Below are 17,903 nucleotides of genomic sequence, written 5' to 3'. Positions count from 1 at the left end.
GCACAGAGAAGCTCGCATAGTCCCATCCTCTACAGCACAGAGAAGCTCGCATAGTCCCATCCTTTACAGCACAGAGAAGCTCGCACAGTACCATCCTCTACAGCACAGAGAAGCACGCAGTGACCCATCCTCTACAGCACAGAGAAGCTCGCAGTGACCCATCCTCTACAGCACAGAGAAGCTCGCAGTGATCCATCCTCTACAGCACAGAGAAGCTCGCACAGTCAAATCCTCTACTGCACAGAGAAGCTCGCAAAGTCCCTGCCTCTACAGCACAGAAAAGCTCGCAGTGACCCATCCTCTACAGCACAGAGAAGCTCGCACAGTCACATCCTCTAGAGCACAGAGAAGCTCGCACAGTCCCATCCTCTACAGCACAGAGAAGCTCGCAGAGTCCCATCCTCTACGGCCCAGAGAAGCTCGCACAGTCCCATCCTCTACAGCACAGAGAAGCTCGCAGTGACCCATCCTCTACAGCACAGAGAAGCACGCAGTGACCCATCCTCTACAGCATAGAGAAGCTCGCAGTGACCCATCCTCTACAGCACAGAGAAGCTTGCAGTGACCCATTCTCTACAGCACAGATAATCTAGAACAGTCCCATCCTCTACAGCACAGAGAAGCTCGCAGTGACCCGTCCTCTACAGCACAGAGAAGCTCACAGTGACCCATCCTTTACAGCCCAGAGAAGCTCGCAGTTACCCATCCTCAACAGCACAGAGAAACTCGCACAGTCCCATCCTTTACAGCACAGAGAAGCTCGCAGTGACCCATCCTCTACAGCACAGAGAAGCTTGCAGTGACCCATCCTCTACAGCACAGAGAAGCTTGCACAGTCCCATCCTCTACAGCACAGCAAAGCTCACAGTGACCCATCCTCTACAGCACAGAGAAGCTCGCAGTGACCCACCCTCTACAGCACAAAGAAGCTCGCACAGTTCCATCCTCTACAGCACAGAGAAGCTCGCAGTGACCCATCCTCTACAGCACAGAGAAGCTCGCAGTGACCCATCCTCTACAGCACAGAGAAGATCGCAGTGACCCATCCTCTACAGCACAGAGAAGCTCGCACAGTCCCATCCTCTACAGCACAGAGAAGCTCGCAGTGACCCATCCTCTACAGCACAGAGAAGCTCGCAGTGACCCATCCTCTACAGCACAGAGAAGCTCGCACAGTCCCATCCTCTACAGCACAGAGAAGCTCGCACAGTCCCATCCTCTACAGCACAGAGAAGCTCGCACAGTCCCATCCTCTACAGCACAGAGAAGCTCGCAGTGACCCATCCTCTACAGCACAGAGAAGCTCGCAGTGACCCATCCTCTACAGCACAGAGAAGCTCGCACAGTCAAATCCTCTACTGCACAGAGAAGCTCGCACAGTCCCATCCTCTACAGCACAGAGAAGCTTGCAGTGACCCATCCTTTACAGCACAGAGAAGCTCGCACAGTCCCATCCTCTACAGCACAGAGAAGCTCGCAGTGACCCATCCTCTACAGCACAGAGAAGCTCGCAGTAACCCATCCTCTACAGCACAGAGAAGCTCGTACAGTCAAATCCTCTACTGCGCAAAGAAGCTCGCACAGTCCCATCCTCTACAGCACAGAGAAGCTCGCAGTGACCCATCCTCTACAGCACAGAGAAGCTCGCACAGTCCCATCCTTTACAGCACAGAGAACCTCGCACAGTCCCATCCTCTACAGCACAGAGAAGCTCGCACAGTCCCATCCTCTACAGCACAGAGAAGCTCGCATAGTCCCATCCTCTACAGCACAGAGAAGCTCGCAGAGTCCCATCCTCTACAGCACAGAGAAGCTCGCACAGTCCCATCCTCTACAGCAAAGAGAAGCTCGCAGTGACCCATCCTCTACAGCACAGAGAAGCTCGCAGAGTCCCATCCTCTACAGCACAGAGAAGCTTGCAGTGACCCATCCTCTAAAGCACAGAGAAGCTCGCAGTGACCCATCCTCTACAGCACAGAGAAGCTCGCAGTGACCCATCCTCTACAGCATAGAGAAGCTCGCAGTGACCCATCCTCTACAGCACAGAGAAGCTTGCAGTGACCCATCCTCTAAAGCACAGAGAAGCTCGCAGTGACCCATCCTCTACAGCACAGAGAAGCTTGCAGTGACCCATCCTCTACAGCACAGATAATCTAGAACAGTCCCATCCTCTACAGCATAGAGAAGCTCTCACAGTCCCATCCTCTACAGCACAGAGAAGCTCGCAGTGACCCATCCTCTACAGCACAGAGAAGCTCGCAGTGACCCATCCTCTACAGCACAGAGAAGCTCGCACAGTCCCATCCTCTACAGCACAGAGAAGCTCGCAGTGACCCATCCTCTACAGCATAGAGAAGCTCGCAGTGACCCATCCTTTACAGCACAGAGAAGCTTGCAGTGACCCATCCTCTACAGCACAGAGAAGCTCGCAATGACCCATCCTCTACAGCACAGAGAAGCTTGCAGTGACCCATCCTCTACAGCACAGATAATCTAGAACAGTCCCATCCTCTACAGCACAAAGAAGCTCTCACAGTCCCATCCTCTACAGCACAGAGAAGCTCGCAGTGACCCATCCTCTACAGCACAGAGAAGCTCGCAGTGACCCATCCTCTACAGCACAGAGAAGCTCGCACAGTCCCATCCTCTACAGCACAGAGAAGCTCGCACAGTCCCATCCTCTGCAGCACAGAGAAGCTCGCAGTGACCCATCCTCTACAGCACAGAGAAGCTCGCAGTGACCCATCCTCTACAGCACAGAGAAGCTCGCAGTGACCCATCCTCTACAGCACAGAGAAGCTCACAGTGTCCCATCCTCTACAGCACAGAGAAGCTTGCAGTGACCCATCCTCTACAGCACAGAGAAGCTCGCACAGTCCCATCCTCTACAGCACAGCAAAGCTCACAGTGACCCATCCTCTACAGCACAGAGAAGCTCGCAGTGACCCATCCTCTACAGCACAGAGAAGCTCGCAGTGACCCATCCTCTGCAGCACAGAGAAGCTCGCAGTGACCCATCCTCTACAGCACAGAGAAGCTCGCAGTGACCCATCCTCTACTGCACAGAGAAGCTCGCACAGTCCCATCCTCTACAGCACAGAGAAGCTCGCACAGCCCCATCCTCTACAGCACAGAGAAGCTCGCACACTCCCATCCTCTACAGCACAGAGAAGCTCGCAGTGACCCATTTTCTACAGCACAGAGAAGCTCGCAGTGACCCATCCTCTACAGCACAGAGAAGCTTGAAGTGACCCATCCTCTACAGCACAGAGAAGCTCGCACAGTCCCATCCTCTACAGCACAGAGAAGCTCGCACTGACCCATCCTCTACAGCACAGAGAAGCTCGCAGTGACCCATCCTCTACAGCACAGAGAAGCTCACAGTGACCCATCCTCTACAGCACAGAGAAGCTCAAAGTGACCCATCCTCTACAGCACAGAGAAGCTCGCAGTGACCTATCCTCTACAGCAAAGAGGAGCTCGCACAGTCCCATCCTCTACAGCACAGAGAAGCTCGCGGTGACCCATCCTCTACAGCACAGAGAAGCTCGCACAGTCCCATCCTCTACAGCACAGAGAAGCTCGCAGTGACCCATCCTCTACAGCACAGAGAAGCTCGCAGTGACCCATCCTCTACAGCACAGAGAAGCTCGCAGTGACCTATCCTCTACAGCAAAGAGGAGCTCGCACAGTCCCATCCTCTACAGCACAGAGAAGCTCGCACAGTCCCATCCTCTACAGCACAGAGAAGCTCGCAGTGACCCATCCTCTACAGCACAGAGAAGCTCACAGTCCCATCCTTTACAGCACCGAGAAGCTCGCAGTGACCCATCCTCTACAGCACAGAGAAGCTCGCAGTGACCCATCCTCTACAGCACAGAGAAGCTCGCACAGTCCCATCCTCTACAGCACAGAGATGCTCGCAGTGACCCATCCTCTACAGCACAGAGAAGCTCGCAGTGACCCATCCTCTACAGCACAGAGAAGCTCGCAGAGACCCATCCTCTACAGCACAGAGAAGCTCGCACAGTCCCATCCTCTACAGCACAGAGAAGCTCGCAGTGACCCATCCTGTACAGCACAGAGAAGCTCGCAGTTACCCATTCTCTACAGCACAAAGAAGCTCGCAGTGAATTATCCTCTACAGCACAGAGAAGCTCGCAGTGACCCATCCTCTACAGCACAGAGAAGATCGCACAGTCCCATCCTCTACAGCACAGAGAAGCTCACAGTGACCCATCCTCTACAGCACAGAGAAGCTCGCAGTGACCCATCCGCTACAGCACTGAGAAGCTCACAGTGACCCATCCTCTACAGCACAGAGAAGCTCGCAGTGACCCATCCTCTACAGCAAAGAGAAGCTCGCACAGTCCCATCCTCTACAGCACAGAGAAGCTCGCATAGTCCCATCCTCTACAGCACAGAGAAGCTCGCATAGTCCCATCCTTTACAGCACAGAGAAGCTCGCACAGTACCATCCTCTACAGCACAGAGAAGCACGCAGTGACCCATCCTCTACAGCACAGAGAAGCTCGCAGTGACCCATCCTCTACAGCACAGAGAAGCTCGCAGTGATCCATCCTCTACAGCACAGAGAAGCTCGCACAGTCAAATCCTCTACTGCACAGAGAAGCTCGCAAAGTCCCTGCCTCTACAGCACAGAAAAGCTCGCAGTGACCCATCCTCTACAGCACAGAGAAGCTCGCACAGTCACATCCTCTAGAGCACAGAGAAGCTCGCACAGTCCCATCCTCTACAGCACAGAGAAGCTCGCAGAGTCCCATCCTCTACGGCCCAGAGAAGCTCGCACAGTCCCATCCTCTACAGCACAGAGAAGCTCGCAGTGACCCATCCTCTACAGCACAGAGAAGCACGCAGTGACCCATCCTCTACAGCATAGAGAAGCTCGCAGTGACCCATCCTCTACAGCACAGAGAAGCTTGCAGTGACCCATTCTCTACAGCACAGATAATCTAGAACAGTCCCATCCTCTACAGCACAGAGAAGCTCGCAGTGACCCGTCCTCTACAGCACAGAGAAGCTCACAGTGACCCATCCTTTACAGCCCAGAGAAGCTCGCAGTTACCCATCCTCAACAGCACAGAGAAACTCGCACAGTCCCATCCTTTACAGCACAGAGAAGCTCGCAGTGACCCATCCTCTACAGCACAGAGAAGCTTGCAGTGACCCATCCTCTACAGCACAGAGAAGCTTGCACAGTCCCATCCTCTACAGCACAGCAAAGCTCACAGTGACCCATCCTCTACAGCACAGAGAAGCTCGCAGTGACCCACCCTCTACAGCACAAAGAAGCTCGCACAGTTCCATCCTCTACAGCACAGAGAAGCTCGCAGTGACCCATCCTCTACAGCACAGAGAAGCTCGCAGTGACCCATCCTCTACAGCACAGAGAAGATCGCAGTGACCCATCCTCTACAGCACAGAGAAGCTCGCACAGTCCCATCCTCTACAGCACAGAGAAGCTCGCAGTGACCCATCCTCTACAGCACAGAGAAGCTCGCAGTGACCCATCCTCTACAGCACAGAGAAGCTCGCACAGTCCCATCCTCTACAGCACAGAGAAGCTCGCACAGTCCCATCCTCTACAGCACAGAGAAGCTCGCACAGTCCCATCCTCTACAGCACAGAGAAGCTCGCAGTGACCCATCCTCTACAGCACAGAGAAGCTCGCAGTGACCCATCCTCTAGAGCACAGAGAAGCTCGCACAGTCAAATCCTCTACTGCACAGAGAAGCTCGCACAGTCCCATCCTCTACAGCACAGAGAAGCTTGCAGTGACCCATCCTTTACAGCACAGAGAAGCTCGCACAGTCCCATCCTCTACAGCACAGAGAAGCTCGCAGTGACCCATCCTCTACAGCACAGAGAAGCTCGCAGTAACCCATCCTCTACAGCACAGAGAAGCTCGTACAGTCAAATCCTCTACTGCGCAAAGAAGCTCGCACAGTCCCATCCTCTACAGCACAGAGAAGCTCGCAGTGACCCATCCTCTACAGCACAGAGAAGCTCGCACAGTCCCATCCTTTACAGCACAGAGAACCTCGCACAGTCCCATCCTCTACAGCACAGAGAAGCTCGCACAGTCCCATCCTCTACAGCACAGAGAAGCTCGCATAGTCCCATCCTCTACAGCACAGAGAAGCTCGCAGAGTCCCATCCTCTACAGCACAGAGAAGCTCACACAGTCCCATCCTCTACAGCAAAGAGAAGCTCGCAGTGACCCATCCTCTACAGCACAGAGAAGCTCGAAGAGTCCCATCCTCTACAGCATAGAGAAGCTCGCAGTGACCCATCCTCTACAGCACAGAGAAGCTTGCAGTGACCCATCCTCTAAAGCACAGAGAAGCTCGCAGTGACCCATCCTCTACAGCACAGAGAAGCTTGCAGTGACCCATCCTCTACAGCACAGATAATCTAGAACAGTCCCATCCTCTACAGCATAGAGAAGCTCTCACAGTCCCATCCTCTACAGCACAGAGAAGCTCGCAGTGACCCATCCTCTACAGCACAGAGAAGCTCGCAGTGACCCATCCTCTACAGCACAGAGAAGCTCGCACAGTCCCATCCTCTACAGCACAGAGAAGCTCGCAGTGACCCATCCTCTACAGCATAGAGAAGCTCGCAGTGACCCATCCTTTACAGCACAGAGAAGCTTGCAGTGACCCATCCTCTACAGCACAGAGAAGCTCGCAATGACCCATCCTCTACAGCACAGAGAAGCTTGCAGTGACCCATCCTCTACAGCACAGATAATCTAGAACAGTCCCATCCTCTACAGCACAAAGAAGCTCTCACAGTCCCATCCTCTACAGCACAGAGAAGCTCGCAGTGACCCATCCTCTACAGCACAGAGAAGCTCGCAGTGACCCATCCTCTACAGCACAGAGAAGCTCGCACAGTCCCATCCTCTACAGCACAGAGAAGCTCGCACAGTCCCATCCTCTGCAGCACAGAGAAGCTCGCACAGTCCCATCCTCTACAGCACAGAGAAGCTCGCAGTGACCCATCCTCTACAGCACAGAGAAGCTTGCAGTGACCCATCCTCTACAGTACAGAGAAGCTCGCAGTGGCCCATTCTCTACAGCACAGAGAAGCTTGCACAGTCCCATCCTCTACAGCACAGAGGAGCTCGCAGTGACCCATCCTCTACAGCACAGAGGAGCTCGCAGTGACCAATTCTTTACAGCACAGGGAATCTCGCAGTGACCCATCCTCTACAGCACAGAGAAGCTCACAGTGACCCATCCTCTACAGCACAGAGAAGCTCGCAGTGACACATCCTCTACAGCGCAGAGAAGCTCGCAGTGACCCATCCTCCACAGCATAGACATGCTCGCACAGTCCCATCCTTTACAGCACAGAGAAGCTCGCAGTGACCCATTCTCTACAGCACAGAGAAGCTCGCAGTGACCTATCCTCTACAGCACAGAGAAGCTCGCAGTGACCCATCCTCTACAGCACAGAGAAGCTCGCAGTGACCCATCTTCTACAGCACAGAGAAGCTCGCAGTGCCCCATCCTCTACAGCACAGAGAAGCTCGCAGTGACCCATCCTCTACAGCACAGAGAAGCTCGCAGTGACCCATCCTCTACAGCACAGAGTAGCTCACAGTGACCCATCCTCTACAGCACAGAGAAGGTCGCATTTGCCCATCCTCTACAGCACAGAGAATCTCGCAGTGACCCATCCTCTACAGCACAGAGAAGCTCGCAGTGACCCATCCTCTACAGCTCAGAGAAGCTCGCAGTGACCCATCCTCTACAGCACAGAGAAGCTCGCAGTGACCCATCCTCTACAGCACAGAGAAGCTTGCAGTGACCCATCCTCTACAGCACAGAGAAGCTCGCAGTGACCCATCCTCTACAGCACAGAGGAGCTCGCACAACCCCATCCTCTACAGCACAGAGAAGCTCGCAGTGACCCATCCTCTACAGCACAGAGAAGCTCGCAGTGACCCGTCCTCTACAGCACAGAGAAGCTCGCAGTGACCCATCCTCTACAGCACAGAGAAGCTCGCAGTGACCCATCCTCTACAGCACAGAGAAGCTCGCAGTGACCCATCCTCTACAGCACAGAGAAGCTCGCAGTGACCCATCCTGTACAGCACAGAGTAGCTCGCAGTGACCCATCCTCTACAGCACAGAGAAGCTCGCATTGGCCCATCCTCTACAGCACAGAGAATCTCGCAATGACCCATCCTCTACAGCACAGAGAAGCTCGCAGTGACCCATCCTCTACAGCTCAGAGAAGCTCGCAGTGACCCATCCTCTACAGCACAGAGAAGTTCGCAGTGACCCATCCTCTACAGCACAGAAAAGCTCGCAGTGACCCATCCTCTACAGCACAGAGAATCTTGCAGTGACCCATCCTCTACAGCACAGAGAAGCTCGCAGTGACCCATCCTCTACAGCACAGAGGAGCTCGCACAGCCCCATCCTCTACAGCACAGAGAAGCTCGCAGTGACCCATCCTCTACAGCACAGAGAAGCTCGCATTGACCCGTCATCTACAGCACAGAGAAGCTTGCAGTGACCCATCCTCTACAGCACAGGGAGGCTTGCAGTGACCCATCCTCTACAGCACAGAGAAGCTCGCAGTGACCCATCCTCTACAGCACAGAGAACCTTGCAGTGACCCATCCTCTACAGCACAGATAATCTAGAACAGTCCCATCCTCTACAGCACAGAGAAGCTCTCACAGTCCCATCCTCTACAGCACAGAGAAGCTCGCAGTGACCCATCCTCTACAGCACAGAGAAGCTCGCAGTGACCCATCCTCTACAGCACAGAGAAGCTCGCACAGTCCCATCCTCTACAGCACAGCAAAAGCTCGCAGTGACCCATCCTCTACAGCATAGAGAAGCTCGCAGTGACCCATCCTCTACAGCACAGAGAAGCTTGCAGTGACCCATCCTCTACAGCACAGAGAAGCTCGCAGTGACCCATCCTCTACAGCACAGAGAAGCTTGCAGTGACCCATCCTCTACAGCACAGATAATCTAGAACAGTCCCATCCTCTACAGCACAGAGAAGCTCTCACAGTCCCATCCTCTACAGCACAGAGAAGCTCGCAGTGACCCATCCTCTACAGCACAGAGAAGCTCGCAGTGACCCATCCTCTACAGCACAGAGAAGCTCGCACAGTCCCATCCTCAACAGCACAGAGAAGCTCGCACAGTCCCATCCTCTACAGCACAGAGAAGCTCGCACAGTCCCATCCTCTACAGCACAGAGAAGCTCGCACAGTCCCATCCTCTACAGCACAGAGAAGCTCGCACAGTCCCATCCTCTACAGCACAGAGAAGCTCGCAGTGACCCATCCTCTACAGCACAGAGAAGTTCGCAGTGACCCATCCTCTACAGTACAGAGAAGCTCGCAGTGGCCCATCCTCTACAGCACAGAGAAGCTTGCACAGTCCCATCCTCTACAGCACAGAGGAGCTCGCAGTGACCCATCCTCTACAGCACAGAGGAGCTCGCAGTGACCAATTCTTTACAGCACAGGGAATCTCGCAGTGACCCATCCTCTACAGCACAGAGAAGCTCACAGTGACCCATCCTCTACAGCACAGAGAAGCTCGCAGTGACATCCTCTACAGCGCAGAGAAGCTCGCAGTGACCCATCCTCCACAGCATAGAGATGCTCGCACAGTCCCATCCTCTACAGCACAGAGAAGCTCGCAGTGACCCATCCTCTACAGCACAGAGAAGCTCGCAGTGACCTATCCTCTACAGCACAGAGAAGCTCGCAGTGACCCATCCTCTACAGCACAGAGAAGCTCGCAGTGACCCATCTTCTACAGCACAGAGAAGCTCGCAGTGACCCATCCTCTACAGCACAGAGAAGCTCGCAGTGACCCATCCTCTACAGCACAGAGAAGCTCGCAGTGACCCATCCTCTACAGCACAGAGTAGCTCACAGTGACCCATCCTCTACAGCACAGAGAAGCTCGCATTTGCCCATCCTCTACAGCACGGAGAATCTCGCAGTGACCCATCCTCTACAGCACAGAGAAGCTCGCAGTGACCCATCCTCTACAGCTCAGAGAAGCTCGCAGTGACCCATCCTCTAGAGCACAGAAAAGCTCGCAGTGACCCATCCTCTACAGCACAGAGAAGCTTGCAGTGACCCATCCTCTACAGCACAGAGAAGCTCGCAGTGACCCATCCTCTACAGCACAGAGGAGCTCGCACAACCCCATCCTCTACAGCACCGAGAAGCTCGCAGTGACCCGTCCTCTACAGCACAGAGAAGCTCGCAGTGACCCGTCCTCTACAGCACAGAGAAGCTTGCAGTGACCCATCCTCTACAGCACAGAGAAGCTCGCAGTGACCCATCCTCTACAGCACAGAGAAGCTCGCAGTGACCCATCCTCTACAGCACAGAGAAGCTCGCAGTGACCCATCCTGTACAGCACAGAGTAGCTCGCAGTGACCCATCCTCTACAGCACAGAGAAGCTCGCATTGGCCCATCCTCTACAGCACAGAGAATCTCGCAGTGACCCATCCTCTACAGCACAGAGAAGCTCGCAGTGACCCATCCTCTACAGCTCAGAGAAGCTCGCAGTGACCCATCCTCTACAGCACAGAGAAGTTCGCAGTGACCCATCCTCTACAGCACAGAAAAGCTCGCAGTGACCCATCCTCTACAGCACAGAGAAGCTTGCAGTGACCCATCCTCTACAGCACAGAGAAGCTCGCAGTGACCCATCCTCTACAGCACCGAGGAGCTCGCACAGCCCCATCCTCTACAGCACAAAGAAGCTCGCAGTGACCCATCCTCTACAGCACAGAGAAGCTCGCATTGACCCGTCCTCTACAGCACAGAGAAGCTTGCAGTGACCCATCCTCTACAGCACAGAGAAGCTCGCAGTGACCCATCCTCTACAGCACAGAGAAGCTCTCAGTGACCCTTCCTCTACAGCACAGAGAAGCTCGCACAGTCCCATCCTCTACAGCACAGAGAAGCTCGCAGTGACCCATCCTCTACAGCACAGAGAAGCTCGCAGTGACCCATCCTCTACAGCACAGAGAAGCTCGCAGTGACCCATCCTCTACAGCACAGAGAAGCTTGCAGTGACCCATCCTCTACAGCACAGATAATCTAGAACAGTCCCATCCTCTACAGCACAGAGAAGCTCTCACAGTCCCATCCTCTACAGCACAGAGAAGCTCGCAGTGACCCATCCTCTACAGCACAGAGAAGCTCGCAGTGACCCATCCTCTACAGCACAGAGAAGCTCGCACAGTCCCATCCTCTACAGCACAGCAAAAGCTCGCAGTGACCCATCCTCTACAGCATAGAGAAGCTCGCAGTGACCCATCCTCTACAGCACAGAGAAGCTTGCAGTGACCCATCCTCTACAGCACAGAGAAGCTCGCAGTGACCCATCCTCTACAGCACAGAGAAGCTTGCAGTGACCCATCCTCTACAGCACAGATAATCTAGAACAGTCCCATCCTCTACAGCACAGAGAAGCTCTCACAGTCCCATCCTCTACAGCACAGAGAAGCTCGCAGTGACCCATCCTCTACAGCACAGAGAAGCTCGCAGTGACCCATCCTCTACAGCACAGAGAAGCTCGCACAGTCCCATCCTCAACAGCACAGAGAAGCTCGCACAGTCCCATCCTCTACAGCACAGAGAAGCTCGCACAGTCCCATCCTCTACAGCACAGAGAAGCTAGCACAGTCCCATCCTCTACAGCACAGAGAAGCTCGCACAGTCCCATCCTCTACAGCACAGAGAAGCTCGCAGTGACCCATCCTCTACAGCACAGAGAAGTTCGCAGTGACCCATCCTCTACAGTACAGAGAAGCTCGCAGTGGCCCATCCTCTACAGCACAGAGAAGCTTGCACAGTCCCATCCTCTACAGCACAGAGGAGCTCGCAGTGACCCATCCTCTACAGCACAGAGGAGCTCGCAGTGACCAATTCTTTACAGCACAGGGAATCTCGCAGTGACCCATCCTCTACAGCACAGAGAAGCTCACAGTGACCCATCCTCTACAGCACAGAGAAGCTCGCAGTGACATCCTCTACAGCGCAGAGAAGCTCGCAGTGACCCATCCTCCACAGCATAGAGATGCTCGCACAGTCCCATCCTCTACAGCACAGAGAAGCTCGCAGTGACCCATCCTCTACAGCACAGAGAAGCTCGCAGTGACCTATCCTCTACAGCACAGAGAAGCTCGCAGTGACCCATCCTCTACAGCACAGAGAAGCTCGCAGTGACCCATCTTCTACAGCACAGAGAAGCTCGCAGTGACCCATCCTCTACAGCACAGAGAAGCTCGCAGTGACCCATCCTCTACAGCACAGAGAAGCTCGCAGTGACCCATCCTCTACAGCACAGAGTAGCTCACAGTGACCCATCCTCTACAGCACAGAGAAGCTCGCATTTGCCCATCCTCTACAGCACAGAGAATCTCGCAGTGACCCATCCTCTACAGCACAGAGAAGCTCGCAGTGACCCATCCTCTACAGCTCAGAGAAGCTCGCAGTGACCCATCCTCTAGAGCACAGAAAAGCTCGCAGTGACCCATCCTCTACAGCACAGAGAAGCTTGCAGTGACCCATCCTCTACAGCACAGAGAAGCTCGCAGTGACCCATCCTCTACAGCACAGAGGAGCTCGCACAACCCCATCCTCTACAGCACCGAGAAGCTCGCAGTGACCCATCCTCTACAGCACAGAGAAGCTCGCAGTGACCCGTCCTCTACAGCACAGAGAAGCTTGCAGTGACCCATCCTCTACAGCACAGAGAAGCTCGCAGTGACCCATCCTCTACAGCACAGAGAAGCTCGCAGTGACCCATCCTCTACAGCACAGAGAAGCTCGCAGTGACCCATCCTGTACAGCACAGAGTAGCTCGCAGTGACCCATCCTCTACAGCACAGAGAAGCTCGCATTGGCCCATCCTGTACAGCACAGAGAAGCTCGCACAGTCCCATCCTCTACAGCACAGAGAAGCTCGCACAGTCCCATCCTGTACAGCACAGAGAAGCTCGCAGAGTCCCATCCTCTACAGCACAGAGAAGCTCGCACAGTTCCATCCTCTACAGCACAGAGAAGCTCGCAGTGACCCATCCTCTACAGCACAGAGAAGCTCGCAGAGTCCCATCCTCTACAGCACAGAGAAGCTCGCAGTGACCCATCCTCTACAGCATAGAGAAGCTCGCAGTGACCCATCCTCTACAGCACAGAGAAACTCGCAGTGACCCATCCTCTACAACACAGCAAAGGTCACAGTGACCCATCCTCTACAGCACAGAGAAGCTCGCAGTGACCCATCCTCTACAGCACAAAGAAGCTCGCACAGTTTCATCCTCTACAGCACAGAGAAGCTCGCAGTGACCCATCCTCTACAACACAAAGAAGCTCGCAGTGACCCATCCTCTACAGCACAGAGAAGCTCGCAGTGACCCATCCTCTACAGCACAGAGAAGCTCGCACTATCGCATCCTGTACAGCACAGAGAAGCTCGCACTATTCCATCCTCTACAGCACAGAGAAGCTCGCAGTGACCCATCCTCTACAGCACATAGAAGCTCGCAGTGACCCATCCTCTACAGCACAGAGAAGCTCGCACAGTCCCATCCTCTACAGCACAGAGAAGCTCGCAGTGACCCATCCTCTACAGCACAGAGAAGCTCACAGTGACCCATCCTCTACAGCACAGAGAAGCTCGCAGTGACACATCCTCTACAGCGCAGAGAAGCTTGCACAGTCCCATCCTCTACAGCACAGAGAAGCTCGCACAGTCCCATCCTCTACAGCACAGAGAAGCTCGCACAGCCCCATCCTCTACAGCACAGAGAAGCTCGCAGTGACCCATCCTCTACAGCACAGAGAAGCTCGCAGTGACCCATCCTCTACAGCACAGAGAAGCTCGCAGTGACCCATCCTTTACAGCACAGAGAAGCTCGCAGTGACCCATCTTCTACAGCACAGAGAATCTCGCACAGTCCCATCCTCTACAGCACAGAGAAGCTCGCACGGTCCCATCCTCTACAACATAGAGGAGCTCGCAGTGACCCATCCTCTACAGCACAGAGGAACTCGCAGTGACACATCCTCTACAGCGCAGAGAAGCTCGCAGTTACCCATCCTCTACAGCATAGAGAAGCTCGCACAGTCCCGTCCTCTACAGCACAGAGAAGCTCGCAGTGACCCATCCTCTACAGCACAGAGAAGCTCGCAGTGACCTATCCTCTACAGCACAGAGAAGCTCGCAGTGACTCATCCTCTACAGCACAGAGAAGCTCGCAGTGACCCATCTTCTACAGCACAGAGAAGCTCGCAGTGACCCATCCTCTACAGCACAGAGAAGCTCGCAGTGACCCATCCTCTACAGCACAGAGAAGCTCGCAGTGACCCATCCTCTACAGCACAGAGAAGCTCGCAGTGACCCATCCTCTACAGCTCAGAGAAGCTCGCAGTGACCCATCCTCTACAGCACAGAGAAGCTCGCAGTGACCCATCCTCTACAGCACTGAGAAGCTTGCAGTGACCCATCCTCTACAGCACAGAGAAGCTCGTAGTGACCCATCCTCTACAGCACAGAGAAGCTCGCAGTGACCCATCCTCTACAGCTCAGAGAAGCTCGCAGTGACCCATCCTCTACAGCACAGAGAAGCTCGCAGTGACCCATCCTCTACAGCACTGAGAAGCTTGCAGTGACCCATCCTCTACAGCACAGAGAAGCTCGCAGTGACCCATCCTCTACAGCACAGAGGAGCTCGCACAGCCCCAACCTCTACAGCACAGAGAAGCTCGCAGTGACCCATTCTCTACAGCACAGAGAAGTTCGCAGTGACCCATCCTCTACAGCACAGAGAAGCTTGCAGTGACCCATCCTCTACAGCACAGAGAAGCTTGCAGTGACCCATCCTCTACAGCACAGAGAAGCTTGCAGTGACCCATCCTCTACAGCACAGAGAAGCTCGCAGTGACCCATCCTCTACAGCACAGAGAAGCTCGCAGTGACCCATCCTCTACAGCACAGAGGAGCTCGCACAGCCCCATCCTCTACAGCACAGAGAAGCTCGCAGTGACCCATCCTCTACAGCACAGAGAAGTTCGCAGTGACCCGTCCTCTACAGCACAGAGAAGCTTGCAGTGACCCATCCTCTACAGCACAGAAAAGCTCGCAGTGACCCATCCTCTACAGCACAGAGAAGCTTGCAGTGACCCATCCTCTACAGCACAGGGAAGCTCACAGTAACCCATCCTCTACAGCACAGAGAAGCTCGCACAGCCCCATCCTCTACAGGACAGAGAAGCTCGCAGTGACCCATCTTCTACAGCACAGAGAAGCTCGCAGAGACCTGTCCTCTACAGCACAGAAAAGCTCGCAGTGACCCGTCCTCTACAGCACAGAGAAGCTTGCAGTGACCCATCTTCTACAGCACAGAGAAGCTCGCACAGTCCCATCCTCTACAGCACAGAGAAGCTCACAGAGACCTGTCTTCTACAGCACAGAAAATCTCGCAGTGACCCGTCCTCTACAGCACAGAGAAGCTCGCAGTGACCCATCCTCTACAGCACAGAGAAGCTCGCAATGACCCGTCCTCTACAGCACAGAGAAGCTTGCAGTGACCCATCCTCTACAGCACAGAGAAGCTCGCAGTGACCCATCCTCTACAGCACAGAGAAGCTCGCAGTGACCCATCCTCTACAGCACAGAGAAGCTCGCAGTGACCCATCCTGTACAGCACAGAGTAGCTCGCAGTGACCCATCCTCTACAGCACAGAGAAGCTCGCATTGGCCCATCCTCTACAGCACAGAGAATCTCGCAGTGACCCATCCTCTACAGCACAGAGAAGCTCGCAGTGACCCATCCTCTACAGCTCAGAGAAGCTCGCAGTGACCCATCCTCTACAGCACAGAGAAGTTCGCAGTGACCCATCCTCTACAGCACAGAAAAGCTCGCAGTGACCCATCCTCTACAGCACAGAGAAGCTTGCAGTGACCCATCCTCTACAGCACAGAGAAGCTCGCAGTGACCCATCCTCTACAGCACAGAGGAGCTCGCACAGCCCCATCCTCTACAGCACAGAAAAGCTTGCAGTGACCCATCCTCTACAGCACAGAGAAGCTCGCAGTGACCCATCCTCTACAGCACAGAGAAGCTCTCAGTGACCCTTCCTCTACAGCACAGAGAAGCTCGCACAGTCCCATCCTCTACAGCACAGAGAAGCTCGCAGTGACCCATCCTCTACAGCACAGAGAAGCTCGCAGTGACCCATCCTCTACAGCACAGAGAAGCTCGCAGTGACCCATCCTCTACAGCACAGAGAAGCTCGCAGTGACCCGTCCTCTAAAGCACAGAGAAGCTTGCAGTGACCTATCCTCTACAGCACAGAGAAGCTCGCAGTGACCCATCCTCTACAGCACAGAGAAGCTCACAGTGACCCATCCTCTACAGCACAGAGAAGCTCGCAGTGACCCATCCTCTACAGCACAGAGAAGCTCGCAGTGACCCATCCTCTACAGCACAGAGAAGCTCGCAGTGACCCATCCTCTACAGCACAGAGAAGCTCGCAGTGACCCATCCTCTACAGCACAGAGAAGCTCGCAGTGAGCCATCCTCTACAGCACAGAGAAGCTCGCAGTGACCCATCCTCTACAGCACAGAGAAGCTCGCACAGTCCCATCCTCTACAGCACAGAGAAGCTCGCACAGTCCCATCCTCTACAGTACAGAGAAACTCGCAGTGACCCATCCTCTACTGCACAGAGAAGCTCGCACAGTCCCATCCTCTACAGCACAGAGAAGCTCGCACAGTCCCATCCTGTACAGCACAGAGAAGCTCGCAAAGTCCCATCCTCTACAGCACAGAGAAGCTCGCATTGGCCCATCCTCTACAGCACAGAGAAGCTCGCAGTGACCCATCCTCTACAGCACAGAGAAGCTCGCAGAGTCCCATCCTCTACAGCACAGAGAAGCTCGCAGTGACCCATCCTCTACAGCATAGAGAAGCTCGCAGTGACCCATCCTCTACAGCACAGAGAAACTCGCAGTGACCCGTCCTCTACAGCACAGAGAAGCTCACAGTGACCCATCCTCAACATCTCAGAGAAGCTCGCAGTGACCCATCCTCTACAGCACAGAGATGCTCGCACAGTCCCATCCTCTACAGCACAGAGAAGCTCGCAGTGACCCATCCTCTACAGCACAGAGAAGCTCGCAGTGACCCATCCTCTACAGCACAGAGAAGCTTGCAGTGACCCATCCTCTACAACACAGCAAAGGTCACAGTGACCCATCCTCTACAGCACAGAGAAGCTCGCAGTGACCCATCCTCTACAGCACAAAGAAGCTCGCACAGTTCCATCCTCTACAGCACAGAGAAGCTCGCAGTGACCCATCCTCTACAACACAAAGAAGCTCGCAGTGACCCATCCTCTACAGCACAGAGAAGCTCGCACTATCGCATCCTGTACAGCACAGAGAAGCTCGCACTATTCCATCCTCTACAGCACAGAGAAGCTCGCAGTGACCCATCCTCTACAGCACATAGAAGCTCGCAGTGACCCATCCTCTACAGCACAGAGAAGCTCGCACAGTCCCATCCTCTACAGCACAGAGAAGCTCGCAGTGACCCATCCTCTACAGCACAGAGAAGCTCACAGTGACCCATCCTCTACAGCACAGAGAAGCTCGCAGTGACACATCCTCTACAGCGCAGAGAAGCTTGCACAGTCCCATCCTCTACAGCACAGAGAAGCTCGCACAGTCCCATCCTCTACAGCACAGAGAAGCTCGCACAGCCCCATCCTCTACAGCACAGAGAAGCTCGCAGTGACCCATCCTCTACAGCACAGAGAAGCTCGCAGTGACCCATCCTCTACAGCACAGAGAAGCTCGCAGAGACC

The sequence above is a fragment of the Anomaloglossus baeobatrachus genome, chromosome 6 (genome assembly GCF_048569485.1).
Source record: "Anomaloglossus baeobatrachus isolate aAnoBae1 chromosome 6, aAnoBae1.hap1, whole genome shotgun sequence".
Lineage (NCBI taxonomy): Eukaryota > Metazoa > Chordata > Amphibia > Anura > Aromobatidae > Anomaloglossus > Anomaloglossus baeobatrachus.
This window is presented reverse-complemented; position numbering follows the sequence as displayed.